This window comes from Protopterus annectens, chromosome 3.part0 (genome assembly GCF_019279795.1).
Source record: "Protopterus annectens isolate FY-2018-M chromosome 3.part0, PAN1.0, whole genome shotgun sequence".
In the NCBI taxonomy this organism is placed as follows: Eukaryota; Metazoa; Chordata; order Ceratodontiformes; family Protopteridae; genus Protopterus; species Protopterus annectens.
In genome coordinates this window covers 1,907,692,813-1,907,710,350 of record NC_056731.1, presented here as the reverse complement: position 1 = coordinate 1,907,710,350, position 17,538 = coordinate 1,907,692,813, and positions in this window count along the sequence as shown.

Genomic DNA, 17,538 nt, shown 5'->3' with positions numbered 1-17,538 from the left:
TCATTGAAGCATTGAAATGCTATAGCCTTAAATAATTGGTGAATCACTTGAGAATATCTTCACAGAGAAAGAAGCTGTGGTGCTAGCTTTTCTCATATAACTGCTTCATATAATCAGAATGTATCTCAAGTCAGAAAATATTTTATACTTGAGTTGCAAGTAGAGAGATGATGAATTCAGTGAGAAAAGGAGAGCAGTGATGCTGGAACTGAATTCATTCTCAAATCTTGGTGAGTACCTTTATATGGTGGACCTAGTTTTCACAAAATCTCACCAAGGTGACACTGATATATAAAATATCTAATATAATCTAGATCATAGAGAGAGAGGTAGGTTAAAAAAGTACAAATAAATAAATAAATAAATAAATAAATAAATAAATAGAGCTGGGTGTACAAGTCCCAGGATGAAAAAGTGCCCAGTTCTGGTGTGCACACTAGTGCCAGGAATGGGGAAAGTATGGCAGTGTGGATTCCTCAAAACATGGAAACATTCTAACAATGGGGTTAGGCCAGACTCCAGGGAAGGACAGTCCCTTGTTTTAGAAGGAAGTTTTAGTCCACAAAAACAACAAAAACTGATATGCCGAAAAGAATCATAAAGATGACACAGAGGACTGTTGACGGTAAGGAAAAATTATATATTGTCACTATTATGCAAGAAGCCCAGAATTTTCAGATACAAGATATTCAGAATGATGAAAAGAGAAATTAGATAAAAGAAGAAACTTGCACTAGAAAAATTGTCAAAGATTTCACATGCAAATCTGCATTCATAACTACAATTGATCAATAAAAACAAAAACCTTTGGGCTACCTGGACAAAGAAGTGACAGAGGAAGTGCAAAAATATAAAGAACAAAACCCAGCGTTTTTGAAAGGCATAAAAAAACATGAACATGGGAAAGAAAAAGAGATCTGATATGGTGTAATGTTTATACAAAGGAAAAAGCAAAAACAATTTATACAAAAAGCAACACCAAAGACATTTGATGATAAATATGGGCAAAGCCACCCAGATATGGAAATTTCACAATTCAAAAATAAGAAAACAAAGGGGAAACTAGAAAAGCGGATTAATAATGGAGAAGTTAAAGAAATAGAAACTGAAGTTATGGCTTGCCTGCAAATGGAAGAATTTAGTGTGGAAAATTCAACTCAGATAATGTCACATTATGATGGAACAATGAGGCCCTACACTAAGAAGGAACAGGTTGAATGGGAAGTATCTGTTGACTTGCTACATGGTGATGTTCGGTAGCCTTTAGTGGAGAACCAGTATAAAAGTTCAGTTGGAGTTGCACAGCAAGGCAAGGGGCAGTAAACAGTGGCAACTCTGGCACAGGCGGCAATGTTGGAAGTGATGGGCCAATGAGTTTTCATATGAAGGAGCAGCAGATAACACAGGATGCAACTGAAGAGGATATGTCACATGAAGATGTTCTGGAACTTTCTGTAGATGGTCCACAGGAAACAGAGTAAACAATGTGCTCTCAGTTTATTAGAAAATAATCTAAGGGAAGAGTTGCTTGATTTAATAGAGATGGATAGACATATGAAGATCGATGAAAGTAATAGATTACAGAAAGTAAATAAGACCCAAAATGTTAGAAGTCTGATAAAACACATGAACACAGTAACCAAGACTATAAACAGAAATTAATGTATTATAACAGAAATAAATAGGCTATATTACTGTACAGCTAAATTAATAATAGCTAAAGTCTTACCACAAATGTATACAGCAATAAGAAAGGCAAAGGAAGAAGTAAAATGTCATCACTGAAACATTGACTAGAGAAAACTATAAAACAATTAAGACAAAAGCATCATGGTTAGAAGAATAGAGAAGAAGGAACAAATGAACAAAATACTTAAAAGATACATGTGGTAAAAGCAGCACAGAGTATCAGAACATACCAGGATGTATAAGGACAAATGAACAAAAATACTTAGAAAAAATAAACATGGTAAAAGCAATGCACAGTATCAGAACAGACCAGGATCTATAAGGAACAAATCAACAAAAATACTTAGAAAAAAATAACACGGTGAAAGCAATGCACAGCATCAGAACAGACCAGGATCTATCATACACTATTGTAAATAATAAACTAAAGATACCAGCACAGGTAGAAAATCTTAGAAGACATACAGATAAATAAAAAGGAAAAGTACAAAATGAGCAATTCATTGATAACCCATAAAAGTTTTATAGAGAATAGGAAACAAAGCGTAAGGAATAGAAACACAAAGAAAAAAGAAGAAATAGGCACATTTTGGAGAGATATTTATGAAGACCCTGTGGAACATAACAAATATGCTGAATGGATAGAAAAATTAAAAGAAATATTGAAGACTTCAAATGTATATGATATGAAATGGGATGGAGAAATGGCCAGAGAAACTAAAACTAATTAAAAAAAGTTCTTATTGGAAAACTCCAAGCCCAGATGCACTACCTAACTTCTGGATAAAGTATTAACATCTTTACAAAAAGACTTAACCTTGAGTAAGAATTACACATATGTGCATCCCATACTGACACCAACCTGGTTAACAACAAGAAAAAATATTCTCCTCCTTAAGATTGAACATGTAAGGCATCCTAAAAACTATAGACCAATAACTTGCCTTCCAATGATGTACAAACTATATACTGCAATTGATACAGAGTTTATATTTATTTAGATGAAAATTCAATCATAGCAACAGAACAAAACGGCGACAAAAGAAAGGCATACGGAACAAATGATCATTTGCTGTGAAATAAAGCCATAAAAGAGAACTGTAAAAAGGGGAAGAATCTAAGTATGGATAGAGTACAAAAAAAAGCAATTGACAGCATCCCATATTCATGGATAAAGGAATACATACAGATGCATAAGATATAGCCTACATTGATAAGTTACGTTATAGTGACCTTGAAACAGTGGCAAACCACTTTGAAATTAAGCTGTAACAGATAAATTAATGTCCCATGGATAAAAATTCAACGAGGGATATTCTAGTGTAATTCTGTGTCACTGGTATTGTTTTTTCTTGCCCTTAACCCATTAAGCTATTTACTTAACAGATTATGGGCCAGATTCACGAAGGCTTGCACGGAGTCTAAGACTAGAGTAAGACACCATGCAGCCAACATGTCTGCCGATCGATCCAGGAACAGCCGGCAGGGGCGTGCAAGAGAGGTCCTAAAACGACTCTTGCACGGACAGGGTTAGTTTATGCAAATTACCTCATTTGCTGCTGAAAGCTATGCAAATTAGGTAAATTTGCGATCCAGGAAACACTAAACTGTCCGAGCAAGAGTAGTGTCATTTGCAGAAATGTACTCAGTTGGTAACTGAGTATCGTTCTGCAAATAGCAAAATGTAGCCATGACAGCTCCAAATAAAGGATGCATCCAGTTGAGGAAGCATGCCAATGGCCAAATATACAGCAATTGGCATTTTTGTCCATTGCAAAATAAAAAAAAATATTTTTTTTCTTCGATTTCCGATGTTTAAGCGTAGCGCAGTGCCGCGCAAACATACTGCACTCTAAAAAAACAGAAAAACAAAAAAATAAAAGCCACAAATAGGGATTTTATTCAAAATATTCATCTGCCATGCAAGTGAATGGCAAGCTGAAGACAACATGGCTACTGAGTAGAGGTTGCTAAAGGGGGAAGCTCAGTCTGAGAGATGTAACCAAGCATTAGTAGGCAATCCTATGCAAATGAGGATAAGGATAGTGAATCCCATTTTTCCTGCTATGTGAACCATGTCCCTAGAGTGTAAGAGTAGGATAAGGGGAGTAACAGAGTAGAAGATGGGTGACATCATGAGGGGGTATGTATCAAAAAGACTGTAAGCTGATTGGAGCAGAGTGGCATGTGTTTGCTGTGAGTTACTCAGGACTAAAAGAGGTGTGTCTACAGTTGTCTAAACTGAAATCCAGAAACTGAATGTGTACGCTGTGGCTATCACTGAAGTTTCTTGCAAAGCTGCTTACACTGTGTGCGCGTGTGTTTGCATGTGTAAACCTGTCTAAGCCTGTGTGCGTGGGTGTGCACCTGTGTAAGCCTGTGTAAGGCTGTCTAAGCATGTATACATGAATGTGCACCCGCCTAAGCCTGTGTAAGGCTGTACGCATGTGTGCGCTCTTGTGCGCATGTTTGCGGGGCGCTGCCCCCCGTGGAAACAGAAATGGGAAAAGGAAGGAAAGGAAGTAGTAGGAAGTTAACCAAGGAGAACTAGCAGAGCTGCCAGGTGAAATCAATCAGAATCAGCCAATTACACAGGCAGTACAGTAGCCCAGCCCAGCACAGCACCTAAAACTCTGCAAACAACATTCCCCCATGTTTTTTTCAGAAACACTGCAACACTGCAGTCAACAAAGAGAAGTGAAAACTTAAAAAGCTTAAACTGAGACATAAAAATGTTAGGGGCTGCCATTGCTATTATAAGGCAACATGCGCAAGATGCTGAGGGTGGTGCCATTGCGAATGCTGCTAAGCAACCCACAGTGAGGAGACGGAGAAGAGTGTACAGACCCAGGGTAACCTACCAGGGGCTACATGAGCTGGAGATAGTGGAGCGCTATAGAGTGGACAGAGAGCTCCTGCAGCAAATTGTTGAGCTGTGCAGGCCACGCCTCACACACAGAACCAACAGAAGGGAACCCATCCCAGTGGAAACTAAGGTATGTGTTGGCCTAAGAATACTAGAAACAGGTACCTTCCAGAGACCAACTGGTGATATGATGGGGATTTCACAGGCATCAGCATCAAGGATACTGCACCAGTTCCTGAATGCCATGTCAGCACATGTCGGTGATCATGTATATTTCCCCAATTCCCGTGAGGTATTGGCCAGCAATATGCGTCTCTTCCAGCAAATAGCGGAATACCCTGAGGTAGTGGGTGCAATTGACTGTATGCACATACACATCAAAGCACCAGCTGGTGAGCAGGGTAGGGCCTACATCAACCGCAAGGGCTTCCACTCCATCAACTGCCAGGTCATGTGCGATGCCCAGGGCATAATACTGAATGTGTGTGCTGGCTTACCTGGAAGCTACCATGATTCCCATATCTGGCATCTGTCGCAGCTGTACCAGACAGTTGCAAATGGGGACATCCCTGACGGTCACCTAGTGGGGGATGCTGGATACGCACTGGAGCCGTGGCTGATGATACCCATCAGAAATGCACACACACCTGAACAAGAACTCCATAATGAGGCACATGCACAAACACGAAATGTAATCGAGCATGTGTTTGGGATGCTCAAGTCACGGTTCCGGTGCCTGGACACATCTGGTGGAGCCTTTCAGTACTCACCAACTACATGAACCCAAATTGTCATAGTATGTGCCATGCTAAACAATATGATCCTGCGAAAACAGCTTCAGCAGGAACAGCATGGGGCAGGGCCAAACAGCCCCCCACCATTGCCAAGGCCTGCAAAGGCACAACGTGACTCGGAGGAGGAACAACCTGAGCCTGCCCCAGTAGGTAGAAGGAGGTGTGACCAGTATGCCTTGTCCTTGGCAAAGAGGCAACGCATAGCACATACACTGGCTCAGTAGGAACCCTGGAAATGATACCTCTCTCTGACTTGCACATAAAATAAAAGGGATGCCTAACTTTACACTACCTGTTTCCAAACATGTATAGGGAGTGTAGCATGTGCATTCGACAGGCAGCCCTGCAGCACCACCTGAGGCATGATTGCCATGCTTTAAGCAGTATAAAGCAGTGCTAAGCAGCTTTTACCAATATCTAGTATATGTAAACAAAATTGCTCGTGCAATGTTGGCCAAGGTCAGGCAAAGTTGAGCAAAGTCAGTTAAACATGCTCATATCTGCTTTACTGTTTCTTATGCAGTCTGGTCTGGCCATCATGAAAATAAAAAGCAGTGACAGAGCTTGAACACAGGATACTGTGCACTATAGTCACAGTACTGAACCACTAAGCCATGATCGCATTACAGTGGCACAGACACAGCAGGACAATTGTACACTAATGCAAACACAAAGCAATGCTGTATCATGCCCCTAAATGAGGCAAATGGGTAACCTCACCCACATGCCTATGCAGACAGAGAACATCAGGCTAGGTGTTGTGATGTGGGTTGTGTAGGCTATGAAGTCGCAAGCTAATAAATGTGACAATGGATGCTAAGATCTGCAGTACAGTAGTATGCCTCAAGCCAGTACGATAGGCAACAATACAGACTGCAATGGTGTCCTGTACACAGCAGTGCAGGCACAGCAAATGTGTATAAGTGTCAGGTGAAACCCACATCCTATGTACACCCACAGTAACACTCCGGTGTGCCCACGGGTAGAAATGTACAAAGAATAGCTGCCCCCCCTGTATGTAGAAATGTTGATAGATCTATGCAAAGTGTCTCATGGAAGCCTTGCAGGCACAGCATGATCCATGTTGATCTATGACACAAAGGTGAGCCCTGCTGTAAAAATGCACCTTGATTTACCATACACATATAGTATAAATGTGTATACTGTGCATGCTCACACACTCCAACAAATGTAGTGGATTTCATTCAGCATCACACTGAAAGGTCATACTGGGCATGCTCACACACTTAGGCTAAATACGGATGTGATAATAAGGGATCTATGGACAAATGTGCATAGTCATCTCTACTTCCAGAAACACATTCACAAAGTGGTCTGAAAATCCTGCTATGTGTTCACACAAATTGCCAAGGTCTGTGCATGTAGGTCAAAGGAGGTTGCCACCACTCAGCAGTCACCAGACATGTCAGAGAGTACCACAACACAATTGTGATGAATCTGACTAGGCACGTTCAGCAGCTAGAAAGACCAATGAAGTACCTTAACAAGAGGATTACTGGCCTCAAATAGTTGCCCCATGCAAATGTCACCCAAGCTGTACTCTGTTGCATACTGTCTACGCAGGAGATCTCTGCCCAACAGACAGGTCCATGTCAGGGTTACACTCAGATCTGTTCTGAGTTACAGCTCAATGGCACTAAATGTACAGAGCCAACTGATATTGGCAACATCCTGACAGATAGGATCAGTGTTAACTTTACCCCCCCTCTCACCCATGAAAGAGCACATGTCTATAATGGAAGACTGCAAAGTTGCTGTCATCATGGCTGCACAGGTATAAAACACTCTCTGAAGCCAGAATCACAGCAGCCATGGGACTAGATAACTTCCCAGGCTGTGTAGTATCTACTTCCCTGAAGTAAACATTAACATGGAAGTTCTGTGGCTACTGAAGTTTCCAGAGGACTGCAAACTAGGAGCCATCATTGTAAACACTAAAGATGTGGACGTCCTACAAAAGGGCCTCACTGAGACAGATGGCTGTTGTCCAAGCCATGGGCTGTAGCCCAATGCCAAAAGGTGCACTATCATCACCTTTGTTAAAATCTCTGTAGCCAAGAACTACAACATAGGTGGTAGTATACCTCACACTATAAGTGTGACAAGAGACCCTGGGTCACAGGTGGACAGTGGATACAACTGTGATAAGCACATTCCCACAGTAGTCAGGAAACCATCTTATGTGGCACACCTCATCACAAAATGTGTCTCATGCAGAATAAAAGAGGACATTGTTCCCCCTCTACTCACCACTCACTATAACTATAAAAGAGTACAACACCACTGTTACTATGTACCTCACAAGACAACTACAACAACTGGAAAGCCAGCAGCAATACCTCACAAAGAGCATTAGTGGCCTGAAATACATGCCATACACAGACCATCGCAAAATGCTCCATCCATACTCCCTTGCATATCGCCTACTCAGAGATGTTCACTGCCTAACATGCAAAGTTATGTCAAACATAGAGCTGCTGGATATGGTCCACGTAAAACACTCACAATCCCTCTGACCTTTGGACCCAAAACCATGAGTGAAATACAAAAAGAAGGGGTGTAGCCATTTACCTTATGGATATCCACACCTTCAGGTTACTGGCACAGCATGAGGCCTTGGAGACCATGCAAGTGCAACTAACATTGGGCAAAGCTGCCCATCAGATTGTAGCCTGCTACAGATCATGTACCCTGTCTCAGGAACCTCACTCAGTATTCCGGAGAACAATGGCAAATATAAAGGTCCTATCAAACACCATTATATGAGGAGATTACAACTACCTAAACATTGAGTGTGTGAATTACTCGTATACAACGTCCTTTGCCCAATGTGTCCTACAGTTAAGAAACTCTAACACCCTGGAACAGCTGGTCAGCACACCCACTACAGGTGACAACATACAGGACATTATCATCACCAACATGGGGTACTAGTGTCCCACAACAGAGATAAACCCCTCACTGGGAATATCACATCATGAAGTAATCACACTGGACATCCACATCCCGCCCCCACACCCAGTCAATGAAACCACTGTGAAGGCATTTGCAAAAGCAAACTGCACACTTCCCAAGACCAAAGTGGAAAGTTCCGAATACCTCTTGCTATAGGATAATGGTATGCAATCTGCAGAAACATTTACAAGTGCATCCTATGAGCATCTACAGGGATGCATGGAATGAGACTTCAGAAATAAAACCAAGATGCACTCCTCGAAAAATAGGACAACAAGCAGGTGTTTGTTGTCCATAAATAAGCTAGACAAGAGAAGGAGGAAATGAACACATGATAGATCCAACTTCCCTAAAGGAAAGGTATCACTGATCATTATCAGGAAGAAACAATGATCGCTCATAAAATAATCCAAGGATGGTTTCTAAAGACAAATAGCCAAGGAATGTAAGAATAACAACCACAAAGCCTTCGGTAGCTATACCAGACATGTAGGTGTCAACTTCCAATTATGCTGTCAGCTACTGAAAAAAGGAATGAAATACACCAAACCAACTTTCATTGCCCACATCCAGGGGGACAAGTTCAGTGTAAACTCCCCCCCATCACCCCCAAAAGGGCCTGTGTCCATCACAGAAGGATGCAGAGACCCAGACGTCATGGACATGCAGGTGAAGACAGCCCTCACCAAAGCTAAGAACATAGCATCAATGTGACTGTATGTTGTCCCAGGCTGCGTCTTACACTAGGCACATAAGGAACTACATACTCACCTACATTCACTGTCCAGACTCAACTGTACCACAGGCTATGTACCCAAAGAATGGCATACACTAACAGTCATCCAGCTCCACAAAGGGTGTGCCAAAACAGAACCTGGAAACCATTGCCCAACATGTCTACTCAGCTGGGTCTACAGAGCTATTGAGCCAATTGTCATGGAACCCATACACTGAGACATTGGAGATCTCCAGACACTGGACTCTACACAACTTTGCCTTGTTCAAGGCAGAGTCTGGCTCCCAAACCTAGTTGAGTTATTTAAAACAGTTACCATGAACATAGGTGGAGGTGAAAGTAGTCCACACAGCCCACCTGGACCTCACTAAGGGCTTACTGCACCATTCCCCACTCTGTCATCATGGACAAGTGTACCAGCTTGAACATTAACAGCTATGTCACAGGATAGGTGGCCAAGTGGCTCACAGATCAAACACACATGTTCATAGTTGCAGGTGTCATGTCCGACTCTAAGCCAGTCACAAATGGCATCCCACAGGTCTTGGTCCTGGGACCCCACCTGTTCAGTAGATACTGCTCAGCGGTACAGGGAAGCATGGCAGGTGTATGACTGAACAGGTTTGCAGATGAATGATAACTGTGGTCCATAATCGACTGTACAGCTGACACAGACATCCTCCAGAAGTGTCTTACAGAGACAGATACCTGGTGTCAAAACAATGCCCTCAAGCTGAATGGCAAAGAATGCATAGTCATCCCCTTTGGGTAAAACAAAGTGCACACAAATTACCACATAGGTGGTAATCCAGCATGTACGGAGAAAGTCATTATGGCCCTGGGGACACAGGTAGATAGTAAACTCACCTTTGATGATCACATGCCCAAAGTGTTTAGACGTTCCTTCAATGTAGCCCATCTAATGTCACCTAATGTAACCCGCTTTGTATAGTCTGATGCTGTCACCATCCTACAAATATACCTGTGGAAAGGATAATTGCCAGTAATGTGTATAGCGTGTTGTGTTAATGTGTATTCTTGTAGTATCATGCAGTAGTTAGGTAGGGGGTTGAATCCTACACTGGACAACTGTGTGTTTGTGTGTTGTCTCCTTGGGAAGAAGCAACATTTTAGGAGAGTAGTAAGAGACCTCAAGAGTGGTAAACTAACCTTTGTTAAGTCTGATGATGTCACCATCCTTCAAATATACCTGTGGAAAAGAGGACTCCCAGTAATGTGCATAGTGCGTTGTGTTAATGCATACTTCTGTAGTATCATGAAGTAGTTAGGTAGGGGTTTGAATCCTGCACTGGACAAGTGTGTGTCTTTTTGTGTTGCACCTTCCTTGGGAAGGCGCAACCTTTTAGGAGAGTAGTAAGAGACCACAAAAGTGGTAAACTAAACTTTGTCAAGTCTGATGATGTCACCATCCTATAAATATACCTGTGGTAAAGAGAACTCCCAGTAATGTGCATAGCGTGTAGTGTTAATGCGTACTCTTCTAGTATCATGAAGTAATTCGGTAGGGGTTTGAATCCTGCACTGGAGAAGTTTATGTGTTGTTTCTTTGGGAAGGAGCAACCTTTTAGGAGAGTAGTAAGAGACCTCAAAAGCAGTAAACTAACCTTTGTCAAGTCTGATGATGTCACCATCCTACAAATATACCTGTGGAAAAAAGAGCACCTAGTAATGTGCATAGCGTGTCGTGTTAATGCGTACTCCTCTAGTGTCATAAAGTAGTTAGGTAGGGGTTTGAATCCTATACTGAACAAGTGTGTGTGTGTGTTGTCTCCTTGGGAAGGAGCAACCTTTTAGGAGAGTAGTAAGATACCTCAAAAGCGGTAAACTAACCTTTGTCAAGTCTGATGATGTCACCATCCTACAAATATACCTGTGGAAAAGGGAACTCCCAGTGATGTGTATAGTGCTTCGTGTTAGTGCATACTCCTGTAGTATCATAAAGTAGTTAGATAGGGGTTTGAATCTTGCACTGGACAACTATGTTTGTGTGTTGTCTCCTTGGGAAGGAGCAACCTTTTAGGAGAGTAGTAAGAGACCTCAAAAGCGGTAAACTAACCTTTGTCAAGTCTGATGATGTTACCATCCTACAAATATACCTGTGGAAAAAAGAACTACCAGTAATGTGCATAGCACGTCATATTAATGCATATTCCTTTAATATCATAAAGTAGTCAGGTAGGGGTTTGAATCCTGCACTTGGTGAGTGTGTGTGCTGTATGTGTGTGACACTGTTGGTCAATGTGTTGTGGGTTTTGCTTTTACCACTGCATGACATATCACTATGCATTGCACATGTGAGCTAGCTGTGTGGCAAATACATGTCTGTACATGTTACTGCAATGAATGCATGTGTGGGAACCCTGCTTTCTCCAAGAACACAGCTGTCATCCTTGCCAGACTGTGCTGCTGCTTCACAGACCTTAGGTCACATCTGTATGCTTGTGACAAGCCCAGCCACTGCAGTCATGTCTGGCCTAGGTCATCTGTGTCACACAAAGTCATTATGATTCCTATTGGAATGTGTGAGTGAGGGTCTATGGCCGAGGTATATGTCAGACCTGTTCAAACGAAGCAAAGTCTGTCAATGATGACTATTCATAACAGGTGTAGAACAACATATGTGGATATGCATGCAGACCCCTCATTGCTTATGTGATCCACCAAGGGATTCCAAAATACCTTTGGAAATGTGAGTAACAAAGGAGAGATGACATAACACTTGGTTGCATGCACACATCGGTACCTGTTCATCATGTTGGTGGCTACTACCTATGTGGTACTGTGGGGATAAGATGTTCCGTAAAGGTGGATGACTATGCTTAGTCTGGCTTATAGCTTTACAGCATGGGTTTGACAACAGGCATCTGTCTGTATGATACCCTTGTGGAGGATGTGTGTGTCATCTGGAGAATGCATTATAGGCCACAGTATGCATTACCAGACGTGGACGGACATACCCCTACTGTGATTGCTTGTACCTAAGAGAGCTATATGCCAAACAGGAGTGGTCTCAGTAATGGGTGCAGGTGAATACCAGTGGTTACTGGCATTGTATAGTACCTGAAGGATCCAAATGTTGCTGTCTGTCCTGCATCTGTGTGTCGGATGTCAAGACATCATCTAATGATTGGTTATGGTCAGGCTGTTGAAATGATGTCTACTACCAGAATGCAAAACAATGACAGATAGTAACAGTATCACGCACAGCACAGTGTCAAACCATGTCATACACACATGTGTAGTCAGGCTCCGGAATGTGTGTAGTACAATGCATACTGGCCACCAATAGAAACTATGGAGTGTTACTGTGCAATACAGAGCATGTCACCCTGGCCATGTGTCCAATATGCACGTACATGCAGACAGTGCACCTCCACCATGTTCTCAGTTGTACATCTGCAAATCTGTGCTACACACATCCCACACATACTGTCCACTCTCTAACACATGCTGCCAATACTGCACACATCAGCCAAGTGGCACATGGCCGGACAATACACAATTGGAACCAACACTGGTGTAAACAACACTACAATGACAATCATAGCTTTAATGCATCATGGCTGCTCAGTTACACCTTCAAGCATATCATTACACCCTACTGCTGACAACATGCTAACATTGCTATACTGCTATATAGACACCCTGTGCATCAGCACCATGGTAGCCTGTTCCTGCATCGATGTTGCAGATGACAGGAGGCGGCACAGGTTTCATCATATGCACAGGGTGTGTTGTTCGTTTGCCAGAGGCCTACAGTGAGCCATCCAATTGACATGTATGTGTGTGTGTGTGTGTGTGTGTGTGTGTGTGTGTGTGGGGGGGGCAAGAATACTGGAATGGGCCAATGTTGTTGTAATGTGTGTGGGTATGTGTTAGCCCTAGGTGTCTGGAGTATGTGTGTGTGTGTCTGCATGCACACAGTTCCACCATGTGGCTGCCATATACGGGTATTTGTGGGACAGCCACAGACTGTGCCTGCAAGGCTGTACAGATCACCGTCTCTGGCCATGGATACGGTACCTGTGCCTGGCAGGGGTGCTACTGACACTATCAGGTACTAAGCCAGACTGGGTACTATCCCCAGAGGTGGATGGATGTACACTGGACACAGGTCCCTGCTGGGACTGTCCAGAGCCACGTGCACGTGGTCTTCTAGGATGTTCTATGGACAGCCCACCCCCAACATTGCTGGGGCTGGTACTGGCACTACTGGAGCAGCTGTGGCTTGAGGGATGTCCACAGCGACTGCCAGCTTCTGATGTTGCTGGCATATGTCCACGTCGACGTCTCAGCCGTCCCGCACTGTCCTGACATATGGACATGACATTGCAGAGGATATCTAATGTCTCTCCCCAATGTCTATCAGTGACCTGGGTGTAATGACGGATGGCACCTGCTAGGTCACGGATACTGTCAATGACGGCAGTATGTGCCCTCTGTGCTCTTAGTCCCTGTCTGGTGTACCGTTCCATATGTGCCTGTGCCTCCATGACAGCCTGGAACATGCGTGACATTGTCAGACCTGTGGCACATCTGCCAGTGGCATGATGAGCAGCAGTTCTCCTACGAGAACCCCTGGACATCTGCCTATGTGGTACCCTTCCAGACATCTTGGTATGGCTGCTGTGTTGGGATGCATGTGCCATGGATACCACACTGTCCTGGCCAATGCCAACTGTATGCTGTCCCTCAGCTATAGGCATTGGTGATGGATGTATTGGCAGTATGACTGTATGCATGGATGGGGTGGACAGCTGTGTACTGTCGGTTGGTGGCCCAACGACAAACCCTGGCAAACATGCCTGTGCCTCAACACATCTATCTTCATTATCACTATATGGCTCAGTGACATCAGTTTCCCTGCTGCAGTGAACCAGCCCTAGCACAGCACCTGTGGGAGGAAGACAGGAAACACACTTTACAACCTGTACATGATGTCGGCACACATGCACACATGCACACATGCACACATGAACACATGCACACATGAACACATGAACACATGCACACATGCACACATGAACACATGCACTCAAATACACTCCTCACTACAGCAGATACCCACACACACCACCAGCAATCCAAAACATACTCAGTAGTGGTTGAAGGTGGGTTACAGTATCACAAGGCTAACAGTCATATCACATGTGTCAGCATGCAGAAAATTTGTTGCTCAAGACCATGCAGAGCCCTTGTTAATAACAGTATACATGGCTTTGATGCATGTGTGTTGTTGTTCAGTGACTGGCCTCACCCTGGAATGCAATGTGCACATGGACACAACATTGCTGTGCAAGTATTAAAAGGTCTGCAATGTCCTGTGCACCATCACTCACAGGTATACATACCATGGCTGGATGTGTATCTGTGTGTCACACAGATATCCATTTCTGATTACAGTGTCTGTGTCTGTGTCTGTAGCAGATAATTGTGGACACAGGTTTAGCACATGCATGCTATGTATACACACAGGATGAGTGGTGCATGTATACGTGATGGAATACCATTGCTCAACATGGCCATTGTACAGTGGTTATGGTGAGTGTAGGACATATTGTGGACATGCCAGTGCCAGCCATGACATGACATGCTACAACATGACTGCAACATTAAACATCACACATACCTAATGTGTGTCATGTGACCTATACACTCAATAGCATTACAAGACATATATGTGTCACTTTGTACAAATGGTGATTGCTATGCATATTGTGTATAGGTGCATATGTTTGCACACACACAACATTGAGGTGCATAGCAATGACTGCTATGTGTAGTACTGTGGTCACTGTAACTGGATGGGGGGTAGTACCATGAGCCATCATCATCATGCATCATGTGGTCACTCAAAACTACTAATGTGTGCCAAACCACCACCTAGCATGCTGTACCTGAACTGCAGTACCATGGCTACATTCACAATTACACAGCCACTTGTTACATGGGTTTGTAAGGTGCCCAATACGGAGCATTGCCTAACATGAATGTGTTATGTGTTGAAGGGTGTCACACAGCCCCATGATAGGCCTGTACCCCTCAGGTATATTATGTGTGCTGTGTGGATGACATGTGGGATACTGAAGTGTGACAGCAGGTGTCTGGATACGCCATGTGTAGCATGTTAAGGTGTACTGTGTATGCCAAAGTTGTGTATGTTGTGTACATGTGTATCAACTATGCCTATCCAATGTCCAGTACGGTATTGCCACAATTGTGTGTGATGCTCTGTGTATTGCATGTGACTGAGGCAGCTACTGACATTACTGAGATGTGCATAGTCTCACAGCAAATATGCACAGCATGCATTATGCATAGGTGTGTTACGTGTACATGGCCTACACCTCACCTATGACATGCACATTTCATTAGCAATATTAAATTTATAACACACTCACCAGCATTGACCGGCTGCCTTGCTGTCACACCAGAGGGACCTACAAGAATATGAGACAGTTTGTCAGTGGCCACAACTGTGGCATTGCTACTGTGAGTTTGCTAAACTACAGTGGTACAACAGTCGACAGTCACAGGCGTACAGATTATATTCCAACTATCAGTACTGCACAACACTAGGCAGCACAACTGCTAAACACACAGCACACATCTCACATATGCATAATCTACCAATACAGGTAACAGTAGTCTACAGATAGGGCATGTTACCTGCACGCTCCATGTCAACATGCTGAGTGGCTCCAGCCTCCATGATGACACATGTATGTTGCTGTTCCTGTTGTTGGCCAGTAGCCACCACACTTATGAGCAGCTCCTCCACTCTGGTGAGGGGGGGATGAATAGCTACCCCACCACCTGTGGCAAGCTGTTGTCTATGGATATGAGATGCACGCCGCCGGACATGTCTAATTAAATCACTGCAGTGATGGCGTACCTGCTCATATGTCCGGTTATGCATGCCTGTGTCATTTACCCGGCGAACAAGATCTTGTCACAGTGCAGTCCACTCATGCTGGTCCTGGCTGGTTCTAGAGAACAGCAGGGTGTAGTGCTGCACCAGGCTGCTGTGTATTTCCTGTTCCTCTGCAGCTGTATAACACGGGTTGCGTTGGTGGGCCATGCCCCTGGAAGACAATTAAACAATATGTGTGAGCAAGTCTTGTGGCACACTTAACATTCTAAAGTACAGATATCAATTAACTGCCATATATAGCATCCGATTGGCTGTCAGAGGATACACACGTTCAATACCATATATTAGTGCTCAGGCCACAACTGGCTGACAGTGCCTGGCATGCTCTATATATCAAACCATGTTCTGCACAGCAGCAAAGAGAAACCAGTATGTAAGACTATACACCAGTACATGGCACACTGTATGTGACACAATGCACCACCTAGCCACAGGAGGTATATATCAAGCTAATGCATAAAGAAAGATGTCATTCATTGCAATGAATGTAAAGTACAGTTACAGTATTACCAGTATACCACCCTAGTCGTTGATGCCAAACCCCTGCCTAACATATGTGCACAGTTGTTAATATAGGTGTCATACTGCTGTACTAGACTATACATGTTGCGAGATAGACACGTATACCCTGTAACACACATATGATTGAGGGCATGGTACAGGCATAATTACAGACACATCAGACATGCATACAACACACAAATGTATGCCAACCCAGATGAGCTTTACCTGTGTACCATACAGTACTGTGTGTCACTACTTGCAAAACCTTATGCCTGAGGTATGTAATCTGTGAGGACTACAGGGAACACACAAAACAGTGTTTACAAGCAATAACATACACCATACTGTACTGTTTAGGCCTACAGCTTCAGGTAGTACTACAGCTCATATGGGAGTTTGATTCACCAGCAGTACCACTCACTAAGCATACATGTATTGCTTTTGCCTACAATGGGACACCACAGTTGACAACAAGGGACTATGTCACACTGTATGTCATACTACTTTTTCTGCCTAGCAATAGCATACACATCTTTTGCTGGGATCACAGCTAGGACACAAACTACCATGACAGAAACAATTTCACACTAAGCTATCACACCTTTACAGACCTTGCACACATTCACCATCACACTCAGTCAACCTCACATAGCAATTATTGCACTAATTACATGTGTGTGTGCATCGTGTCATAGGTAGGTAATACACTATTAGCCCTAGGGCCTACAGCAGCCTAGCCATATGCTACCCTGGCCTTTGACACACATGTAATTTAATTTCACTTGCCCCTGTCAACCAGAGCCACAGAGGTGATTCCCGGGGTGTATTTCCTATCTCCCAACCAATCATCAGGAGTATTTATGACAACTGCTAATGAGGAGCTTTGTTTGCTATTGATAAGTGGTTTGTAGCATTGTCGCCTCACAGTAAGACGCTGTCCGGTTCGATTCTCAGTTAGAGCATCTTCTGCGTGGAGACATGCGTGAATGGGCATACCTTCATTGAAGGTTGTGCATCA